Source organism: Oryctolagus cuniculus, chromosome 15 (genome assembly GCF_964237555.1).
Source record: "Oryctolagus cuniculus chromosome 15, mOryCun1.1, whole genome shotgun sequence".
Taxonomy (NCBI): domain Eukaryota; kingdom Metazoa; phylum Chordata; class Mammalia; order Lagomorpha; family Leporidae; genus Oryctolagus; species Oryctolagus cuniculus.
The window spans coordinates 56,401,900-56,426,563 of record NC_091446.1 but is presented as its reverse complement, the minus strand read 5'-3'; the positions used below and the strand labels follow the sequence as shown (position 1 = coordinate 56,426,563).

Below are 24,664 nucleotides of genomic sequence, written 5' to 3'. Positions count from 1 at the left end.
CAAGGTAGAAGCAAAAATCTTAAATAAGTTAAGATCCTTACTATTGAACAGTGTGTTCAAAGCTCCAGGTGTTTGGATGAGCCCAGCTTCTGCCCTAGCAACCAAACTTGCTAAATTCCCTTCAACACTTCCCTACCTTGGGATCAGCAGTATTCAGATTTTACACAAAGTATTTCCTTATCTTCCTGGGAGCCCACACCATACTCTTGAGTATTTACAACCCTGTGGCTTCATTTTTAGTGTCCTGTATGAAGGAAGCTCCTCTGGAAAACTCATTTCATATGTTTTACATGCTAATATCACAGGCAATTGAAACGTGCTTAGGATGGGGGGGAGCAAAGTTCAATGGAATCTCCTGGCCATAGGAGAATATGGTAGGTTAAATACAGTGGGCAAAGTACCTTTGGAACGTTTTCTCCATAGTCCCCCAACACTTGGTCCATTCCATATGAGGCTGTAGTCCTAGCTGTGTGCTGACCTTTGGGGCTGGGAGTGGCAGCGGAGACAGCCCTGTACAGTCTATCTATTCAGGGGCTCTTTAAGAAATGGGCCAACAGAAGATATCCAGTTCTAAGATATATGCTGGTGGAAAACAGTAATGCATTTCTATGAGGGATGATATATTAGAAAACATATCTTTTTTCATTGCACTGAGATACAAAGTTACTATATTTATTAGATTTTTTAAAAGTCATAAACCATTTAGAACCATTATTTCACAGACAGATTGGGAAATGTCACACAAGGCTCCTATAGATATAAATTAATACACAATCTTCCCTTCAAATGAAACTCTTTAGGCTCCCCCGGTGAATACCAAAGTCATATTTTAACAGAACACCACCTAGATTTCAATGTATCTTAGCTTTTGCCCACCCACTGGATTTGCAATTTTTCACCCAGAAAATTATTCTTTGACAACAGAGGGCTAGCAAATGGTCTTTTATGTGTAAATATATAGTGTATACTCATTCATAGTGTGTGTATACAGTATAGCTTTTTGTGTGTATTTCCAACTGTACTAGTTCACTTAATCCTGTGACAACTCTGCTATGGAGAAGTCATGACTCCCATTTTACAGGTGAAGAAACTGAGGCTGAGATAATGTAAGTGACTCGCTAAGACCAGTTGTGTACTAAGAGCACAGAAAAGGTAATGAGTGGCAGAGCCAGAGTTGAATTCAGGACTGTTTGACTCTAATACATCTATTTTTCCAATAAATACCTTGCAGTACATTACTTAATAGACTCTACCACACCTACCATGGCAATACTTGGCAGCTGAGGGTCTCTACAAGAGAATGAGCCATGTATGTTCTCTTTGTTCAGATTCATTCTCCACCCATCTGTACCCTGCTGTCTGCCCTAGAAGGCTGACCTACATCAAGCAAATACAGAGACTCCTTTGCTTTCTGGCTGTCCATTGACTTTGGCCAAGGGAAAATACAAGCACAAGGGCACAGGGAGTAAGTGTGGTAATACTAGGTAATACCAGGTTGTTTGTTCCTGCAGGATTGCCCTATGTGGTCTTTATCCATCAGAGACCACAGCTCCGGTAGGAGGAGCTCTCACTATCTTTGGATACTGACCCACCTCTCCACCTACTCTCTTTTCAGAGTTGGGCTAGGAAGAGCACAGGGTGGTAACTAGACCCAAGCTTTTGCACAGCCCCAGTGGTTTCTCTAGATCATGGCCCCACTTTTTTCAATGTTTCCTTTATTAAACTCTCCACAAATTATCCAACGCAAGTGAGCCATCTGTTCCCTGCTGAGACCCTGACTGATACAGGGGACTCTGTACTGATTTTGCTGTCATTATGGGGATTAGTGTTTAAATTCCTCTACAAGATAATTCCAATAAAGTGCTCTATTAATGAGGACATCAAACTTGAGTTGATGCCAAGGAAATGAAGACAACTGGAGGACCAGTCATACAAACAGCGCCGATGTAGAAGATCCTGCCAACATCTGACTGGCAAGGTATGCGGTTGCCTGTGAGAGAACCAACTCTAACAAGAGCAGAGTGATCAGCCCAACCATGTCTCCCTCTCAGGATGGCCGCACCCTCATGCCCGGGACAACTGGTAAACATCTCCTGATAGGAGAGGCACAAAACCACATGGTAATAAGACTAACATAAATAGAAATTGCTCCAGCAACTCTTCCATATACCTCATAATTAACATAATTTATAAAGAAAGATTTGAGAATCAGAGAGATTAAACAGCTCAATCATAGTCACAGAGCTAGCATGGAGAAGAGGCATGTTGTGAACCCTGCTCTTTCCTACTATAAAGCCAATAAAATGGCTCATGAACCCTTCAGTATCCCAGAACCTGGGCATCAGTTCTTGAATCCTGGTTTGACCCTTATTTATGAAGTGACCTGTAATGGTTAAATATAGGAAATTACAGGATCCTAAGGAATTGGAAATGCGCTATTTTTTTTTTAAATGAGGAAATTTCCAAGCCACCCAAAACCAAAATATCACTTTTCTCACTAGTCTGCCAATCTCTGAAAAAGTACTCTGGTTAGGGGCTGATGCTATAGTGTAGCACCATCTATAGTACCAGTATCCCATATAGGTGCCGGTTCAAGTCCCAGCTGCTCTACTTCTGATCCAGCTCCCTGCTAATGTGATTGGGAAAGCAGAAAATGGTCAAGTGCTTGGGTCCCTACACCCACATGGGAGACCAGATAAAGCTTCTGGCTCCTGGCTCCTGCTTGGCCCAGTCTATGCTCTTGTAGACATTTGGGGAGTGAACCAGTAGATGGAAGATTGATCTCCCTCCCTCTCTCTTTGTAATTCTGACTTTCAAATAAGTAAATAAGCCTTTTTTAAAAAAATATTGTGGCTTTTTAAATCATTTATAAAGAACTTTAAAATTACTACTAAAACTGAAAATTGGCAACTAATAATTTTCTGATGTTTACCAAATAGATTGTAAGCTTCTCACTACCACCTAGACTCACTATAATCTAGAAGTTTATAAATGAATAATAGATCATGGATCCTGGTTTAAATCATCTTGAAAGACAATGTTTGACTAAATATTGCATTTCTACAATAGAATTAGAGTGGGATATTAACAATAAAAGAATTTCTCAAGGATAGTTCTTTCGATTCTGATATAAAAATATGTATGCACAAATTTTATTTCCTTTTATTGTTATTTGTCTGATATAAGATTCACCTATGGAGCTAATTAAAATACTAATTTCTTGGTGCTAGCACTGTGGTATATTAAGCTAGGCCCCCACCTATGGCACTGGCATCCCAAATGGGCACTGGTTTGTGTCCTAGCTGCTCCTCTTTCAATCCAGCTCTCTGCTGTGGCCTGGAATGGCAGTAGAAGATGGCCCAGGTGCTTGGGCCCCTGCACCTGCATGGGAGACCCAGAAGAAGCTCCTGGCTCCTGACTTCAGATCAGCTTAGCTCCAGTCATTGCAGCCGTCTGGGGAGTGAACCGGTAGATGGATGACCTTTCTCTCTGTTTTTCCCTCTCTCTCTCTGTAGCTCTGCCTCTCAAATTTAAAAAAAAAAAATGTATTTAATTCTCAGATTCCATCCTAAGCCATTAATCAGACTCTTTTATCCCAGTCCTCTAACAATAGTGACATGAACACCTTAAGGCAAGGTGACCCTTCTCCACAAGTCTCCCATAATTCTTTTCACTGAGAGTTCTGATAGCCTTGCCTAGAAATCATGTCCTAGAAAATAGGGCAAAACATTCCACTTTGACCTATTCACCCAAAGACTGAAAGAGATGTTGCAATCAAGAAGTCATTATTAACAAGAGCAACTTTTATCTAGTTCAAGCTTTTAACATTTTTGTAGTTCTCTCATGCCTGTTATCACACCCAAACTGCAAAATGACCCTGGACAACTGTGAGATGTTTAGAAGAGGGTTTTTTCATCAGAGATTACATGCTAAACTCAGAGGAGAAACAATAGCCAACCACAGTTAAGAAGAGACTTTGCTCAAGATCAACATAGTACTATCTTTCAATAAGTATAGCACAGCATTTAAAAGAAGGGGCCATTTCCTTAAGGAAACATCCAATTTTGTAGTTTGTTATGTTTAGGGGAAATGCTCCTGGGAAGAAATATGTGCACATATTTTACACTTACACACATATACACACACAATTCTGTACCAAAATCAAGCCATGTAAGTATTATTTGCATTATGTGTGGCCTGCAGACCCGTTGGAAGAACATCATATTCGTTCTTCCCATGTCCTGTTCGCTATGAGATATCTGTTCATTGAGTGCGAATGTGAATGCCATTTGCATTCTCTTTCTCTCCCACCACTCCCCCTCTTCCTCTCTCTGCAAAGTTCCTGTAGCTACAATTCATGAATGATGCAAATAGCATTGCACCTCAGAGGGAAACCGAGGCTGCTAGTGCCAAGGAAACACTATGAGGAGTTGACTAGCAGTTGACCTCTCCTCCTCCCAGAAAAGGGTGCCTGTCAATAGGAGGACCACACCTTTACTGATTGGAAAGGCAGAAGACTTAGCCCGGGAGAACACTCCTGGGTGCCAGACACACTGACAAAGGAGAATATTTCATTTCTTCCCCACTTCAGCCCTCTGAGAAAGGTTATTACTGCTAGCATTTCAAAAGGAGTAAAATGGGGTTGCAGAGAGATGAATGGCACAATCAGGAATGGAGTCTCCTCTATCTCTCTGAGCCTTCGCCTCCAGCCACAGGTGTGAGTCACCGAGCCAGGAGGGCCTCCCAGAAACATACATATCACAGGGTATTCTACTTATCAACTCCCAGGTCATTGCCCGACACGGCCAGGGATAGCTCTAGAACTGCACATGCAGCAGCTGGGGAGATTTTCCCCACTATTCGCTGGTACAAATTGCTCACTGTAAATGCTGAAAGACTCTTCATCCAACAATAACCATCCTCCCTGTGGTTACTATATGAAAAGTTTTTAAATCACTCTCTAGTCTTCTACTTGGAAAAGAAGAAAATGCTCACCTGCCTAACCACATACCACATTTGGGGAGTCTCTGCAGATGTGTGCCCACTGAAGTTCATAAACAAACTCCTAAGAAACCCAGACAGTTTTGCACCGAGTGCAGAGTATGGACTGTACATCTCATCAATGGCATTTTAACAAAGTGCCAACTTTCCAGCACTGCTCATTTTATTCCTGTGACAAAACTAAGCCATGCTCAGTTCCCTCTGATGTATGACTCCCATGAATAAAAGATGTTTCTTGACACTAATTCACCCTGCCTCTTTGACTGCCCGCCATGCCCTCTGCATTTGTCTTGAGAGTGGGTGAGTTTCTGAGGAGACATTGTTCACCCCCAACGGAACTCCCTATTGATCACCCGGCATGGGGGCACCTCATTAAGCAGTTGTGTAGCCTACTAATGCAGCAGCCACGTTCCAATTAATGGCTGTAGATTTTTTTTTTCTTTTTTGGAGAATTTGGCAGCAGGGAATTTTGGCTCTCTTTCAAGCTCAAAACACCAAAATATAATTTCTGAGAACATTTATGCTACTGAATAAGGAACATCTATGCTAGTAAGAAAAATCCATGATTCTAGGATGATCTTCCAGACTTTGCATTAGTTAATCAATTAATGGGGAAAGAGGGACAGTAAATTGAATTGCTCTTCTACCCCTATGAAGAGTGAAAAGTTCAAAAGAAGTGGGAGAAGAACCAGACTGAGAGGATACTTGGATTTCCACTCATACCTCTAAGTAGGTATGTCTGGGCTAAGACAGGTCATGTCTCTGATCCACAGTTTCCAGTTTATAAAAACATATAGATATATTAGATAATTTGTAGTAAGTCCTGCAATTCTATAATTTTGTACTCTCTTGAGCTTCATTTCTATGCATTCTTTAAAAGATCCTTGCTAATATAGTTCTAAGAGCCAAATAACATTTCAGATACTTTTTGCTCAACTCACTTTATCATCATTTTGACAGCATCACCTTCAAGTTGCTTGATTTCCAGCCACATTTACAATGCACAGAATCATCTTCGGAGCTTTATGATAGTGGGCTGGGATGATTCTTCAGGTATTGATGGTTCTGCTTACTATCATAACTTATTTTATAACTGGAACATTGCTGCTTTGTATTCATGACCCTAAAAACAATCTTGAAAATAGAGTAAAAATGTATGGCATCATGTTGGGAGGATACCTGCCTTCAAAAGACAATTCTTATTTCCCTCCCACACACCTTATTCATTTCCTAATTCTTTCCTGCTCATTCCCTCACAGTTTACAGTCGATTCCCAAGAAAGTTCACTGACAGACTGTATTTTTCCCAAGATGGTGGAAGACCCAAATCACATAAGCAAGACATAAAGTGGCCTTGTTTCAGCAACTAGCCCCACACTGAGCCAAGAGTGTACATTCATCAAGTATCAGTTGGTTGGTTGATCTAGTACTAGAGGTCTTTTATTCCCTTTCTCAATGTGCCAAAAGGCCATGCACTTGATATTTCCCATTCAAATGATCTGTACCTCCAGTCCTTCAGCCATAAAATCCAGGTGACAGCATCTGCCTCTAACATATTACCAAGAATTTTACAGAAACTGGTGGTATCATGTCTGTAAACTGTTTTGAGCTCTTCCGAAAAAGCCTTACCACCCACAGAGAGACCAAAGATGGGCAAGTGTTTATGCATGCAATGGACACCAGCATTTCCCAGGGACAACCTCAGGAAATTGGGGAGCACATACAAACCAGAGTGCACTGAAAACATTCATGCATTATAGATTTCTGACCAGCCATGAATAATACATGCCTCAAATTTTAAAATTCAATGAGTAAACTACTAGATGCCATTAGAGTTATAGACATTAATATTTTAAAATTTCCATGTAAATATCCTACAATCACTTCAGTTACTTGTGATCAAAGGAATATAGGTCTTGAAATCTTCACTAAGCTAATGGCAGTAGTTTGGGTAAACATGGCTGAATGAGTGGAAGAGTAATTGCATGTCGAGAATACCAAATTTATTGTACTTTTCTAACAAAGCACTGATCTGGATGTCAACAAAAGACACTGGCTACATTTAAATATCTCCAAAAGCAAAGAGTATTTACCAAAAAAAAAAAAAAGGAAAGGGATAAATATATCAATTTAGATTCTTCAGGTTGAAAATATAGCTGTGCACCTTTTTCAAGAGAAAGGCCAGAAATCCCCAGAGATGCAGAAAGCAACTGTCCAGAGATTGTCAAGCAGCTCCTCCTCCCCTGGACCACCAAGGAGAGGCCTGGGATTAATAAACCTCAAGCCTTCATCTTACCCTCAACTTCACACTAGAAACTTAGTGTTCTGATAATGATCAGACTTAGGGTGGTCTACTCAGGCTCACAAAGCTCCCAAGAAACTGTTGCACATAACAAGAATGACCATGTAGAATTTAGTCCAAATACAACTATCAAACAGAGTAGACATTTGCATTGGCCTAACCAATTCACTGTACCCTTGAGGGAATGTCAACATTTACAAAGTTGTTTGATGATTTACAACAAAGAATGAAGAACTTATTTTATGGAAAAGGATAGATAGGCAATAGTTTAGCCTTTGTAAAGCATAAAATGTATGTTGCAATTATTCAACAGGAGGCCATATTTGGCCTTTAGGTCATAATTTGACTATTATCTAGAAAAGGGGAAATTTACTATATAGTTTAATGCTAAATGGCACTAGGCTCAAACACTTCTTTTAAAAAAGATTTATTTTGTTTGAAAGGCAAAGTGACTGTGGTAGGGACTGGGGAGGGGGAGCAACAGAGAGAGAAACCTTCTATCTACTGGTTCATTCCCAAATGGCCAAAGCAGCCAGGGTTGGGAAAAGCCAAACCCAGGAGCCCAGAACTCAGTCTGAGTTTCCCATGTGAATGGCAAGGGCCTAAGAACTTGGGCCATCTTCTCCTGCTTTTCCAGGCACATTAACATGGAGCTAGACTGAAAGCAGAGCAGTTGGCACTTCAATTGGCAGGCACTGCAATGTGGCATACCAGTATCACAAGCAGCAATTTAACCCACTGCACCTACATGCTGGCCCCTCAAATAGCTTTCTATAAGGATATCACTACTGTATATTCACTCTCTTGAAAAACATGTTCAGATGGAACCTGGATAACTCCCCCTGTTTCTCTCATCTTTACATATATGAGACTGGTAACTTCCTTTCTGAATATGCTATACTTTGTCTATCAACATTAATACCTCTTATCTTGTAACTAAATTAAATAACAACCATGCAGTTTTTAATCTTATAAGCAAAAAAAAATTGTGAGATATAAGAAGTGACTACAATTCTCCTAACAGTCATGAGGGAAATGACTCTAGGTGAAATCCTGACCCTACGTGAAACCCCTGGTGGGAAAACAGCAGGGGCCCAGACTGCATCCGGAGGTCTTTGCCTCGTACTTCACCCCACGTCACTGGTGCTCGAATACCAACTCATTCCTTCACTTCTCGTTGCTGTGGTTCCAGGGCTCAGAAATGCTCCTGCATGATCCTCCTACCCCCAGATGTCAGAGGCGATACACTTATGCTTGTAAATAGGAAGTTGGTGGGTGACAGGCTAGAAGAGCCTTTTGTTTTGATTTGGTATGGCTTGCAGAAATAGGGTTATTGCTAAAACATGCCTTTAAGACTTCCTGGAGTTCAGATTCTCCAGCCACCTCTGCCCCCTGGCGTTGCTCCTCCTCTCAGGTTTTGGGAGCCAGCAAGGCACTTGAACCCCAACTTTTCCACTGTTCTCTTTGCTGAGGAGCTCCACCTGCCCCCTCAGATCTCTCTGAGTCAGATAGAGAGTGGGCTAGGAATGCCCTGAAATTATACACTAGATTTTATTTATGTGGGCTGATAGGTACAGTTTTCTTAGAGAAATATACACAGCTCTCTACAAATTCTCAATGGGGTCACTGACTCCCCCAGGAATTTAAACAATGACCCCATTGTAATTGATTACAATGGAAATGCATCAATGACAGATTTATTTATACAAATTCAACTGTAGGTACCCAGCAGAAAGACAGAAGTAACCATTTAAATAATGCGGGTGATCCATCTGCCTTTGTACTCCGTGAGCACATACCCAGGGGTGAGCCTGAGATATAGATGTGAAACTCCAGTCCCCAGCTGGGAATAAATGCTCAACAAGATTATAATGTTTCTTCTAAGAAATACAAGGAGTACATTAAAGAACATTATTCAAGAAGGATATTCTCTCTGAGACCACAATCTTGGCAGCCCTAAGAAAAGGCAACGAACACACTTTCTCCCACAAGAGTTTGGATTCATCCTTGCTCGCCTTAGCTTCTTTGATTTCCTTGTCCCTGCCCCTTGTCATGGCAACAGCCTCCTCTTCTTGCCACCTCATCAGAAATACTACACTTGGAATTTATAGAATGTGTGGTTCACAGTACCCCTAGATGGAAACATGTAGTGCCTCTCATTTTCTAGGCTCAGGACTAACTTACAAACTACAGGTAATGTGCTGCAAGTAAAACAACGATGGATGAAATGACAGCCTGAATTTGAATGTCAGCTCAAGCTCTCTGTCTGGTTAGCTGGCAAACTTTCACAATAACCAACTGTGCCCCTCCCCCAACATGACTCATGCTCTCACAGAACACAAAACATCCAGTCTGTCCATTCAGGCAAAACCCAGGGCTCTGGCAGCCCACTCAAAAACAGGACACAAGTTCTAAGGGACTAATTATGGTGAGCTTCTGGGAGAAATAGTCTGGAATTTCTCTTCTCAGAGTAATACCAGGGTTTTTAGAGAAAAGCCACAGATATCATTAGAAGTATTTATCATTTAAAAGGCCTAGGGCCGGCGCCGCGGCTCACTAGGCTAATCCTCCGCCTAGCGGCGCCGGCACACCGGGTTCTAGTCCCGGTCGGGGCGCCGGATTCTGTCCCGGTTGCCCCTCTTCCAGGCCAGCCCTCTGCTATGGCCAGGGAGTGCAGTGGAGGATGGCCCAGGTGCTTGGGCCCTGCACCCCATGGGAGACCAGGAAAAGCACCTGGCTCCTGGCTCCTGCCATCGGATCAGCGCGGTGCGCCGGCCGCAGCGTGCCGGCCGCGGCGGCCATTGGAGGGTGAACCAACGGCAAAGGAAGACCTTTCTCTCTGTCTCTCTCTCTCACTGTCCACTCTGCCTGTCAAAAATAAAAATTAAAAAAAAAAAAAAAAAAAGGCCTAGGGGCCAGCGCTGTGGCATAACGGATTAAGCAGCTGCCTGGGATGCTGGCATACATATGGGTGCCTGCTGAAGTTCCAGCTGCTCCACTTCCAATCCAGGTTCCTGCTAATGTACCTGAAAAAGTAGAGGAAGATGGCCCAATACTCGGGCCTCTGTACCCATGTGGGAGACCTGGAGGAAGCTCCTGACTCTTGGCTTCAGATAAGCCCAGCTCCAGCTGTTACAGCCATTTGGAGAGAGAATCAACGGATGGAAGATCTATCTACCTCTCTCTCTCTCTCCCTCTAACTTTCCCTTTCAAATAAATAAAATAAATATTTAAAACAGCCTAGAATTTAAATACATCCTTCTATTTCACAAGGCCAAAACCAAATCTCAAATCTTCCCTGGGGCCTTTCTAGAACCTTCTAACCCAAACTATTTTTCACTATTTTCTGAACTCTACCAGCAAATGCCCTTACCATTCCTTTCTTCTGTTAATCACATATAACCTTCTGCTACTAGTGATCTTGTTGGTGTGCACAAGTTTTAAACTCAGAGAAGCCAGAGTCAAGAACATGCCTTGCTTCTCCTTTATCTTCATCCCCTTCCAACAATTGTTATTTGCACAGTATGCTCAAAACGTAAGGTTTCAGTTAACAAGTAAATGTCAGCTACTAAGTAACCAGAGAAAACTAGAACTGCACAGAAGTGTTACTTTCAGACAGAACGGAAAATTGAAAAGTCCATGCCAACTTGAGACAAACCAACAGATTCTGAAGGCACGAGGATGTCCTATGCTAGCACATTTCACCAATTTTCCCTTACCGCCTTACCTGGGACAGGTTCATTAGTAAAGTAATGGATGGAGATCTTGTCAGCTGATATGCTGATAAAGCTCACTGGTAACATTCCAGAGCCCAGAAGGCAGCGGTACACACTCTTAATAGACAGATGTACACATGCCTCTGCTACCTAATGAGAATTTAGGGGGAAAAGATGATGAATTTGCATGCAGGGTGACAGTAATGAGATCAGCATGTTTCTGTGGACCCAGCAGAAGACATCCTGTAACCCAAAAAAGTAAGATGCAAACTAGACAGGCCCAAATCAAGGTAGAGGTGCTACAACACTGAGGCAGCCCCAACCACCACTCTAGTGGTGAAGTTAGAATGGTGGAGAGAAGACCCTGCAGGAACTGATAAGGGAACCACCAGTGCCAAGTGTCCTTGTCAACAGGACTCGGGATGTGAAGGTGAAGGAATAGCAGCATTGACTGGACAAGAGGGAAGAGGAACGAACTGCCTTGGCTGTGGGGAGAATACTGATGAGGGTACAAAGGAGGAGGCTAAGTACCTTGTCCCTGCTTTAGACACGGCCAGGGAAACCCTAGACTGAGTCTTGTATCTTCATGATCTAGTCTAGAATCTGGTCCGTAGAAGGTGCTTACTAAATATTTGAGAAACAGTGGAAGGGAGGGAGGAAGATGGGGAAGAGGTGAAAGAATTTGGCTGATGGGCACTGAAAATCAAGTTATGTGAGCGATCATTACCTATAAGCCTTTATTGGTCACTCCTGTGGCCACCAAAGACCCAGAAATCCCACCTCCATGTGATCATGTATAATTATAGGACCTAAAGAACTGTATATGCAGAAAAAAGAAGCAAGATAATCAATAAACACATTCTTATTATGCACAGTCATTAAAGACAGAGAACTATGTACCACCCAACCTGAAGCGGAAAATTCAGGTTTAATGAATATAAATATGAAGAAAATTGAGGATCTTTAAAATATCTACAGATGACTTACTCACTTGGTATCATGAAAAAAAAAATCTCTCTCCATCCAGGAGATGTCATCAGCCTGCTCTCAAGCAATCTTTTAAACCTCTTAGGCTGGAAAGGGAAGGCATGCCCCAAATTATGTCACACAGTCACTTGGATTTTTTTTTTTTTTTACTGTGAGGTTTTTCAGATCATAAAAATCTGTATGTGGTTGCAAGGAGAAGCCGTACAAAGTTCTTAAAGAGTTAATCATGTCTTCAGGCCCGTCACAACCAATGGCACCCCATCTAACTCCCAATTCTTGCACCACACAGCATGGTATGAACAGGCTAATGGTGCTCTCTTCATACCTGTGTACTCATCTAGGCAGTCAGGCATCTATACATAGGGAAAGATTTAGTCATTCGATTTTCCCTAGACTCATACCCTTAATATGCAAGTTGAGTTTTTTCACAAAGCAATGACCATAAGTAATCTTACAATATACACTGTACTTTTTTTTTCTAATTCTTTATGAATGCACACATATACAGAGATACAATTGCAAGCAAATATCATCACACCATATACGCAGTGGAATGCAATCTTTCTTTTGTTCTTTTTTAAAAGATGATGTTTTAATTTTATTTGAAAGATCTTCTACCTGCTGGTTCACTCCCTACATGGCTACAACTGCCAGGGCTGGAGCAGGCCTAAGCCAGGAGCCAGCAACTGCATCCAGGTTTACTGTGTGGGTGGCAGGGGTCCAAGCACTTGTGCCATCTTCTGCTGCTTCTCCAGGCACTTTAACAGGGAACTGGACCAGAAGCAGAGCAGCTGGGACTCAAACCGGCATTCCCACAGGGGATGCCAGAGTTGCAGGTGGCAGATTAAACTGTTGCACTACAATGCCCTGCCCTGTTCTTACTTCAAAATCCTTGTCACTCCCTTTTTCCCTTTTTGCCCCACCACCATCCAGGTGACCCACATTAACAATCATATGCATACTCTTGTGCACTTTTCTTCATGGTCCTATATAGGTGATCTTCAAAATATTCTTGGAAAATACTACAGTTGTATTCAAAATGTTTTTGCATCAAAGTATACTTGTTTTTTCAATTTTCCACAAACTTTCTAAAGCCCACTCAAAAAAAAATACATATTACTGTGTTCTGACTATTATTTGACTATGCTCCCAAAGTTTGAAGTGTTGGAGTGGTATTAAGAGGTACTGGGGGGCCATGCCGTAGCGCAGCAGTTAATGCCCTGGCCTAAAGCACCGGCATCCCATGTGGGTGACAGCTCGAGACCCGACTGCTCCACTTCCAATCCAGCTCTCTGCTGTGGCCTGGGAAAGCAGTAGAAGATGGCCCAAGTCCTTGGGCCCCTGCACCCACGTGGGAGACCCAGAAGAAGCTCCTGGCTCCTGGCTTCGGATCCAGCCGTTGCGGCCAACTGGGGAGTGAACCATCAGATGGAAAACCTCTCTCTCTATCTCTCTGCCTCTCCTCTCTCTGTGTAACTCTGACTTTCAAATAAATAAATCTTAAAAAAAAAAAAAAAAAAAAAGGTACTGGGACCTTTTTCAGAAGTAAGGTCTAATGAAGGTGGTTAGGTCATTGCAGTGCCCTTGGAGGGACTAAGATAGTTCTCATGGGCTCCCAGTTAGTTCCCAGGAAGGATTATAACAAAAGGGCAAGACTGGCCCCTCCTCACTCCAGTTTCATTTCTTACCACATGATCTCTGTGTCTCTCACGTCTTCCAATCACAATATGATGCGGCCAGAATGCCATTGCAAGAGCCAGTGCTATGCTGTTGGACTTTTAGCCTCCAAAATTGTGAGCTACATAAACCTCTTTTCTTCAAAAATTAATCACCCTCAGTTATTTTGTTATAGAAATGGAAAATAGACTGCTACAAATACCTCCAATTATAAGATGCACCATTTTTGTTATGTAGCAGTGAGAAATTTAGTAGTCTAAAAGAAGCCCCCAACTTAAAGGACAGGAAAGCAAAGGGCTATATCTCAGTGTGAGGTTAATCAAGAAGCTTGATCTCCATGAGGAACAGCAGAGAAGGTGTTATCCTTATCCTGATAATGGGAAAAAGTAGAAAAACAAAATCTCTCCTGAGCGTCTGACTGGAAACTGATCATCACAAACCTGTGGCCTGAATTCACACGATCGGTGATATTTAAAAAATAAAGCTCAAAATAGAATTCAGTGTGGTCTCAGCTTAGTGCTAGGCCCTGCAGGTAATCCACAGGAGCCAACAGAAACTCTTTGTAAAAGACCTTGACTTTGATGATGACATTGACCACAGCAAAGCATTGTTTATAAGATGAATCCAATTTGAAAAGGGCTAAAACACAGGGGGACATACCAAATATATGCAACACATGAATTTTGTAGTTATTTAACAGGATACGACGATTCCTTCATTTCTGAAGGCTGCCAGATATTCCATGGCATAAATGAATTGTGATCTACACAGTCATTTTCTTATTGCTTGGTATTTGTTCTATTTAATTCTTTTTCCTTCTTTTTAAATATACATTCTTAGGTTTGGATCATTTTCCTTTCGTGGCACAGCATCTCAGGAGTAGATTAAAGGGTCTGTCTGTTCTTTTGATTTAATTGGATATTTTCCATGGCCTTATGAGAGCATAGTTTTTCTCACATCCCCACCAGCAGTAATTATCACCATTTTTAACTTTGTCAGTCTTCTCTGAACCCACAAGAGTATCGTCTGCTCTCTCATGGATCAAGGAGGAATACTAAGTGGATACAGAGGAGTCCTCCACAACCAGTTTGCCTCTTTCACTTTAATCCTGGACCTAGAGGCCAAATCAAAGGCCAGTGTGCCTATTCTTTGCAGATGAAGGAAAAGTCACACAAGTGCTTTGATCCTCTCCATCCGGGAGATGCCGGGGCACAGTGGACTGGAAGGTCAGGACAGCTGGGTATCCTAGTTCCCATTAGCTTCAGGAGACACCTGGGGTTTCAAAGGGGCCTGGGAGACACACAGGTTAGACACCAGCCAGACGACATCCTCCAAAAAAGGGGATTCCATGGGGAGTTCCTATGGTCTTCAACAAAATGGACATTTATTGGACCAAAATAATGAAAACATGTTTAAAAGCCTCATGTCAGTGAGGTCCCCAGACCACAGCTGTTGTTTACCACTTTAGACCACATGAAGGAGATGACAAATGAAAAGGGAATGCCAACCATGGTTCACAAATAAATATTCATTTTATTTATTACCTGCTACATTCATTTCCTTGCCATTAATACGCCTCAAAAAATAACCTGTGGGCCAGCATGTGGTATGGTGGGTAGGCCACCAATTTTGAAGCCAGCATCCCATATAGGTGCCAGTTCAAGTCCCAGCCACTCCATTTCCTAGCCTGCTAATGGTCTGGGAAAAGCACCAGAAGATGGTCTAGGTGTTTGGGCCCCTGCCACCCATGTGAGAGACCTGGATGAAGCTCCTGGCTCCTGGCTTCAGCCTGGCCCAGCCCTGGTCGTGTGGCTCTCTGGAGAATGAACCAGTGGATGGAGGATCTCTCTGTGTGTTTCTCTCCTTCTCTGTTACTCTGATTTTCAAATAATAAATATCTTTTTAAAAATAATAATAATTTGAATTGCACCATAGATATTTTCCAAGTCTCTGCTGCCACCAACAGTTCAAGGTGGGAACAGTGGAATAAAATCTTAAGCCTCATGCATGAAAATTATGCTCTCAGTTGACCTACATAAGTATTATTATATTTGCAGAGGTTTTAATGTATCCATACCTACACATATACACACACACACACACAGAGAGGGAGAGAGGGAGAGAGGGAGAGAGGGAGAGAGGGAGAGGGAGAGGGAGAGGGAGAGGGAGAGGGAGAGGGAGAGGGAGAGGGAGAGGGAGAGGGAGAGGCAGACAGAAAGGTAGGTGAGGAAAAAACAGAGTTCAATTAAACTCACTCTAGGCTTGGCACTTTTCCCACAGCAAATAAATCAGTATTGTCGAAATTGGACTTGTCATTTAATTAAGCCTAAGCATTAATAGTCCCATGGCCTTCCAAGGTATCTTTGTGTATAACTGAACCAGTTTGGATTGTCAGGGTAAACAGACGGTACTTAAGAGGATGGAGATGTTACAAATGAGACCAAATTATAAAGACTTCTGTCAAGAATGAAAATATTACAGTTTTAAACTAATTGTGGGTAAAGATTCTTTTTAATCAAAGATCAGGCTAAGATTGAACAGTCCCAATAACTTATGAGGTAGATATTATTGCCACCATTTTACAGGCAGGAAGTAGAAGTCTCCCAAAATTATTCACTTCTCTGAAGGCTTTTCTAAACTAGCAACATCATTTGGACTTTTACTACCAAGAAGCATTTCTTAAACAACAATGATACTGCTTTCAATTGTATCAAAAGGTAAGAGAGCACCAAAAGCGAATCCCCCTTGATGAAAGCATTTCATACGCAATATCTTTTTCACATTGCAGGAAATCTTAACTCTAAGCCCCTTAACTCTCTGACATCAAGTTTCATACAGACCAGATCATAGCAATTCCTACAAAGGTTAGGAAATCCCAACGCACCGAGTGAGCAAGCTAAGCCCAGCTGCAGGTCAGTGCACTCCGTCACTCCCAAACCACTCCAGTGACGGACGTGTGTGCCCTGCGTGTCCCGTTATCACTGTTTTGGGCAGTACAACAGTGTCACCCTTACATCAGCACTAAGCATTCTAGAACCCCAGTGTCTGAATTAGCCGGAAGTCCAGTCCTCCTGCTGGGCCTTCCCACCTTCACCATGGGCTATTCGGGGGAGGGCAACAGCAAGCTGACTAGATCCCCAAGACAGTCACACGGTGGTCTGAGATCAGGTCCTTCCTGAAAACTGAGCTGTCTCCAGGTCACATCCTAAATGACTGCCTGTATGTGGTGTTTGCCTCCCAAGCTAGGAGCTGACACGTAAGCTCCTTCCCGACATTTTCCAGCCTCTCATCACTAGGTTTTCAAAAAAAACGTGGAGTCCAGACTGACAGCCATCTGGTTTGACTGCATGTCCTTGGCAGGAGAAGGCATACAGTACCTCCAGTCTGGGCCATAGCCCGAGAAGCTCAGCTGCAGACATTCCACAGCCAGACTTCTTAGGTCTAAGTCCTGACTCTGCCACCTTCCTAACTCTGTGACTTTGGGTAAATTACTTAGCTCTCTGTGTGACTAATTCAGCTGCTGAATGGCGAAGACAGTGTCTGTCCTGTAGTATAATTCTGAAGATTGAAATCAGCTAAGATGCATTTTTATAGTAGAGCCCAATACATGGAAAATTATCTATGAATGTTAGCTAAAGATAATACATTTTTTAAAAATGTAAACCAATTCAAAACCTAAGCATGGAAATTTCAGGGGGGTGGGGAATATCACATAGAACAAAACTGGCTGAAATAATTTCCTGCCTGAGAGCAACTTAGCCCTTTTTCATTAGCCAAGATGACAAGCATGGCATGCTGCAGACAGTGCTGCAGGAGGCCAGCACCTGCAAAAGGTGTGAGAGTTGGCTCCAGCCCCAAGGAACTTAGCCTGCTGCATCCCAAGTCCTGAGGTTCATTGCCATTTTTTCTTTAACTTAAAATTTTAAATCGGCCCGTGTCATGTTAACCTAAGTCAGAACCTCTCCTTTAAAGTTCAGAATTCAATTAGCAGGGACAAGTAATTACTTTGAGCTCACTGGCAGGCAACATTCTTCAGAGGGCAAGTTCATACTTCCTTTCTGGCAAGGGTTTGGAGATCTGTTGCTTCAGACCTTGACCTGGACACACCGGGCCACAAGGCCAGACAGAGCCCTGGATGAGCACCAGCTCCCATCACCGAGGTGCTGTCTCACCAGGGAACAGAAACCCAGATCTGTCCTGTTAGCCTCAGCTATGGGAAAGCCCTCTTGGAATGCTGGCCAGTAAAATATGCAGGATTCCTCTAACAACTTTTCTACTCAAGCCTCAAGGGTGGCACACAACAGCTATCAACCATCCTGGCCCATCCCCAGCATGAGACACTGATTCCCTGCAACCCAGAAACCCAAATACCTTCAGCCTCGGCTCCTGAGAAAAAGGCTGGCAGCAAGGAGATGTCACAGCCACACCAGTAGAAGTGAACACAATTTATCTAGATTCCTAAGCCTAGAGAACCCGAGGCATGGGATGACTGCGTAGTCAAGGGGCTGTTGTCTCCTTTTATCCTCACTCCAGCTCTGTCACCCCTGGTCTCGGTTTCTGCTCTGAATCCCAGAAACTCAGTCCTGACTAACACCATCTGCTCAAGAGACTGGAATAGCTGTCACCAGACCAAAGACATCCCCAGTGATGCCACGGTCCAATGCAATGCCCAAATCAGGCCCCAAGTCCTTACAGGAGACCCAGTCCGTCTTGGTACCCTACTGGTCTGGACATGAGGGTTTGGACCAGCAACCTCCTTTATTGTGGCCACTTCTACAGCCGAGTGGGTTCCCTAGATCCTGTTCACCATGTCCTGGTTTCCTCCTCCTAGCCTCCACATCTATGGCCCCCAACAAGCTCTGTGACCATGGCATGTCCCTAGAAAGACAAGCCCTTCTCTATGGCCATTTCACCGTCATTTTATGGCAAAGGTGGCCACTACTCTCTCCATGGAGCTTGTTCACTAAAGCCTCAAGTGACAGTTTATTCAGCAGCACAATTCATTAATATCTGTCTTAAAATAAGTCAAGCTCTATAAATTAATTATCAGGTATCCTTACATGACTCACATTTAGGGCCTTTTAGCATTAAGAAGAAGGGGACTTTGAGAGGGCTCTAAAGCCTTTGTCATCGACTTCTTTCCGGAAACAAGGGTAAGGTTATTTCTCTTCCACTATCTCCGTCCAAGTACATTTGTCCCATGACTGCTAAATATCCAGAGCAAATGAATGACCTTGGGCTCAGCATGTGCTGAAGTTGGCGCTGAGTGTAAGCACTGGCCCCCATCAACCAGACAGGAATGGATCCAGAGAAACAGAGTAGCAGGCTTTAACAAACTCAGCTATTCTGCGGCAAGTCTTTAAGTCATTTTATTGACTGAATGGGGAAGAGGAGATGATAATAGTGGCAGCTAAGAAAGTGGATAATACTGAACTCTTTACATAAATGCTAATTTCCTTGCCCAGATCAAATTCCTGGCAGAACTCACATGCCTCTATTACTTGCCTCCACTTGTAAGGTCCGTACTCAATTATGTTTTTCACTTTTTTTCATTCATTCATTCATTCAGACAGCAGTTGAGCACCTACTATGTGCTGTTCTAAACAGAAAGTAGGCATAAAGCTTATGACTTCATAAACTTATGCCCTAGAGAGAGACTGATAACACAGATAAATAAGCAAGCAAGATCAATTCAGATCTTGATAAATCCCTAAACAGAGAATGTTCTAGAGTACTGGGAGGTAGAAATTGTTGTTTGATTTCTGTATTCTATGTATCCCCTTCCTGGGACCTGGTCAGAGAAAGCTAACCAGCCTTGAACCTGACTTGGTGAGAAACAACAATCTCATGCAAGAGACCTTTAGGTCTCTGCCCACTCTGAATCCTCAGGGAATTCGGGTTTCCTTCAGTCCCATTTCAGAGCTGTTTCACCGAAGGCTCGGAGAAGAGAGCCAGCCGGCCTTAGGGCCTGCATCCTGGAAGCCTGGAGGAAGGACTGGAATCCAGGAGTCCGGCTTCCTTGGAGCAGCTTTCCCACAGTTCAGTGAAAGGATTCTCACCCTGGCTGTGCTTTAAAACCACCTGGTACCTGAGTCCCCAAAGCTCTCATTTAATCAGTTTGGGGTGCAGAGCCAGAGTATCAGAAATTTCAAAATCTCCCTGGGTTATTCTAATGAGCATCTGGGGATACAAACACAGGTTTAGTATGCCTAACAAAATCACCTCTGGCACCTGTTCAAAATGTAAATTCCTCAGGCCCCAGGTAGGATGATTCTGTAAGCTTAGGCTGGGGCTCAGCAAGGAATACATTTTTGACAAGCACACATTTCTAATGCAGGGACCAGCTACTTACAAACTCCTTGAGAGACTCAATTAAACCAAGGGCAGAGACTGAATTATTTTTAATACCATCTTTACAGAGGAAAGGAAAACCTGGTCAGTCTATGAGCTAAAGAGCACCTCACAGCCTGCTGAGAATTCCACGTGTGCAGGGCCCCACAGGCCCTCTACCTGCTTCCCAAACTAAATGTTTAAGCTACCTTTGTTAAATACTAAATTTCTAAAGTAGCTATACATATGACTATTGCAGGCCAGCACTTAAACACTGTTAAAGCCTCTATCTAGCCTTATACCTAAATGCCCTGTTTTGACACCCTTGCTGCCTGTTTCCCAAGGAGAAGGGAGTCCCTTGGCAGCATTGTCATTCTCCGTTCACTCCGTGCACCTGCTGCAAGAGGCAGATAGGCCTCAGCTCCTCCTTCTGGAAGGCAATGCTGTGGTTACGGGGAAAATCTCAATTTCAAAGTAATTGGGGAAATAATCCTCTTGGTACAGAATATGTTCAAGAGAGATCTTTGAACAGAAAAGCTACTGAATGTCCTCAGCTAACGAGGGGCATCATTCGGTGTAAAGCAATTGGCTAAATCTTCCTCTCTATTCCTCACTAATATGATAAATGTAAGGAGAAGCAAATTTGTCCTGGTATTCCACAATGTGATAAATGACAGGAAACGTAATTGTGTAATGCCAATAGCACCAGAAAATTGCAAATCTCCAACTGAAATGTTCCTTTCAATCACATAATCGAGTGACTGACGGGGCATTCCAGATATTACCTAAATGATGGCTAATTTTCTGTAGCAGTTTTCTGCACCTTGCTCTGCTGCACTAGCAAAAGGTAGGCAGAAACGGAAGTCATTAATTGCATGGAAAGGAGCCTCAACAGCCTTGCTTGCTTTCCTGACACCTCCCCAAGCCATTAATTCAGTACTGCACACACACCTGCAGTCACGGCTGGAGCATGCCCCTCACCAGGCACAAATCACAGAGGAATCTTTTCCGCAGTGGAGACAGCAGCTGGGGGTCGGGGATGCTTGTTACCTCTAAAGGGAATAAGAGGAGACAGTGGCAGAGATGGAAATTCTGGCCTTTGGGGCAAAACCATCAGAATAGGACCCCTATTCCTTGTTAATTTTAAAATCCAGAGAGCTCCCTCTCCTGTACAGAACCCTTTGGGAACAAAACATAGATGAGATTTGTAAAAGCATCATAAAAGTCCTAGGTGCTTGGATTGAGAAACAGAAAAATCAACTTGAGTTGGTTTTGATTTGAGCAGGTATTTACTAAAAGTACCCAAGAACGTCTCAGAGCTCCCCCAGCCAAGATGCATCAGGGTTCCTAGAATCCACAGAGTGGTTATTCTCGTTTTTGTTGTCAGATTCTTTTTACACGTTCGTTTCCTGTTTCTTAGAAGACCAATATTTCTGGCTACTCTGTTGTTAATGTGGCTGGAAAAAAGGACAGTCAACCTCAAGGCTTGGGTTCCAAGTTATGATTTCAGTCCATGGAGACTGACTCAGGCCCACCTCCAACTTCCCACCACGGGGATTCTGAAGGGTGCAGCTTGGGTCAAGTGCTCATCAGTGCTCCACCTCCATATTTTCAAGTAGGTGACTGCTAGAGGCCCATTTCTGAGAATATCTGGAGTGGCAGGAAGGAAACCAACAGTTAAGGGGGTCATTTTCAGCCGGAAAAGTAGCCTCCTAAGGCAATTACTCCATAATTGTGTGCCATCTGAGTCTCACCGCCACTCCCCAAGGGAGAACAAAAAAAGAGCACATGCAGCTAGGAAATATTAGTGCTAGGACTCGAATCACGGGCTCCTGCCTCTAACTGCTGCGTGGAAGGAAAACAAGCAAGGCCAACTGTCCCCTTTTGCCTTTGCATTCTATTTGGTTTACTGTGCTTTTGCTACCCAGAGAAGCTCCAAATTCATTCCTTTGACCAAACTAAACTTTATGCAGAAAAGGGGGAGTGCCCTCAAAATGCTTAGAATCTATCAAGTAAGACACATAACAGTCAGCTGCCAAGACTGGCTGCCATGTAGTGAGTGCCATTCACAGGTGAGTCTTGAGATTTGCACCTCCTGCGTAGTGTATAAGGCCCACCGTTTGCTACCACTAAACTAGCCTGTTCCTTCCACATGCCCCTTGGAAGATGGTTAATTTCTACAATTTAGAGTCTAAATGAAATAAGTGTTGTAACTTTAGCATTTTCCAGAATCTGCAGAGGAAAGGCGTTCTCTAGATTTAAGAATTCCTTATTGAACTAGCTGCAGTTCTAGGGAGAAAAATGACCTGCAATAAATGTGGACAAGTCTCAGTCATGTTCTCAAAATTGAGATCAGGAATGGCACAAGGCCTCAGGGACATAGCCAGTCTCTCATAGGATGCCTGCACAATAACTACTCCTAAGGGAAGGAACTTGCTAGAGTTGACTGGCAGAGCTACCTAGGCTTGTGGAAAGAGTGAAAAATGAGAACTGTCAGAGATCATATGCAGGAACCAAAGGAACCAGAGGCAGAGCCAGAGGGAGGGCATGAGAGCAACCAAAGGGGTAAAGACACCTGGGGACTGCTCGTAGGACAGACCTGGATGAAGGTGGGGCCAGCTGTATGGGAAAAAGGACAGTTTCCACCTTTCACTACTTCTTGTCTATCTCATGGTGAGACCACAGCTATGTCAGCCTACTACAGAGCAAACAGAGCCTTTGGTTAACACTGCTTTCACCAATGCATTGTCCTTATTTTCTTACTATCATATCCATAAGCTACCATGGTAAAAATTGTTGAAAAGACATTACTTTTGGATAAGCAGCTATGGAGAACAAGTGAACAAGTGTGCCCATGCTTCCTGACACAATCTGATGATTCAAACGAATGCTAATCAACGCCAATAAATTATCAAATTATTTCCCAGGTTGAAAGGGATTAACTGGTCTTTTCTATCACATATTGGAAGAACACAATTTGCTCCTTCCCCAGGTACAGTCCACACTACCAAGACCCACACTGAAGAATCAAAGCAATAAGAAGGTCCCCCTGATATTGCATTTGAGTTTGAAATCAAATGTGCCTGCAGACACTCGAAGGAGGAACTGTCTTCATCAAGCATGGTGCAATAGCAGATCCCTCATTTTATAGTTTGCCCATGAAGAAGGAAAACTGCAGGCACTTATCTCAGGCCTTGAAGTGCACAGCCAGGGAACACCTGGCACCATGAGTAAATTGCAAATGTATCTGTTTTCCTGTAAAAAAAAATTTTTTTCTCTCACTGGATGGTACACTTCCAAATGTACTCCTGGTAGCAACTGCCTTCCTAAAGACCAACAGTGCTCATTACCAAGCAGTGTGAGAGCCCAAGGGAACAGACTGAATTGGTTTTTCAAACCATTGACAATCTCTAGAAAGTCTGCAGTGTTTACTATTTTAAAATTAAACATCTGGCTGAAAGATCTGTTATTTTATGATTTTTATAACAATTCAGAAGTCATGTCTAATTTTATTCTTTCTCCATCAAAGAAGCTAACTTCATTTTTGACAACAGCGCCCTCAGCTTTGGGCTCAGAGAGAGAAAAGCAAACAACTTACTCAGATTCTTCATGGTCAGTTCTACCCTTGCCTTATAAAACTCTTCCTAGGAAACAAAATAAACCAGTTATGTGGTTTTCTTTCCAACAGTCTGCTGCAGTTGAGCGTGACTGTGGGTTTATAGTGCCTCCAAAGATTAAAAACAATCCCACTTAAAATGTTCAAATCAAATTCACAAGCAACCTAATGAGCTGTGAATGTAAATGTAAATGCTTTACTAAGTGAGCACCCATAAAAGAATTATGTGCCCTAAGTAATTACACGCAGATGCCGACTCTCAGCAGTTCAGTTTGGGACATTTCTCAGCAACAGGGTATCTCATGTTTATCCCTCAGTGTCAGCTTTAATATGAAGAAAAGGCACCTATTTCCTAGAGCAGAGTATGCACTGCAATCTGTCTCATGTGTAAAGCCCCTCACTCCCTCGTTCCCTTTAAGGCCTCTGCCTTCAGCCCCTCATGCAGGATTCCTCCAGAGACTAAGCAGCATGGGTATACAAAGTTTAACCTCATGGCACAGTTCCCCCAGGGTTGAGTAGTACTGAAAACAGAGACCATCTATTGCTTGGATTACCACATCATGATGATGGGAAATAGAACACACAACAGTGAAACTGTGTTGCTGTCAGTGTTCACAAACCTGAACGTCACATCAGCTCTCATTGATCTTCATTGACATTCACTCTGCTCAACTGCTAGACACTCAGTCCTCTGCTGTCTTCTCAAATGAACAAGGATCTGCTATCACTGCTTAAAATTCTGTAAAAATTCATACTCTTTTACATATCTCCTAGACACATCTGACAAAGTCAAGTCTTTTAACTTCAATAAAATAATATATCTCTCAATCCAAGTAACATGCATCCCTGCAGTCAGTCAAAAAGGAGATACTTGAGGATGAAGCTTATTCCTTAAGTCAGACTACTCTTCATGTTGGTCCTAAAGGTTAACCAGCTTTGGAGTCATGCAGGGGTGGGGAACATCCTACCAGTGGGCTGTATAAGGCCCATGAAATCATTTGGTCTGCCCCAGCCAAGGCAACCACATATGGACTAG

General features: G+C 42.9%; 1 long non-coding RNA gene across 1 annotated transcript in view; it reads right to left on the bottom strand.

Annotated features, from left to right (window-relative positions):
- The window catches only part of LOC138845368 (uncharacterized), a 328,457-nt gene that overhangs the window by 69,746 nt on the left and 234,047 nt on the right, over positions 1-24,664 (bottom strand). Inside the window, exon 4 of the long non-coding RNA XR_011382415.1 lies at positions 5,943-6,124. This is a non-coding gene — a long non-coding RNA (uncharacterized lncRNA). The remainder of the gene's footprint in view (positions 1-5,942; positions 6,125-24,664) is intronic.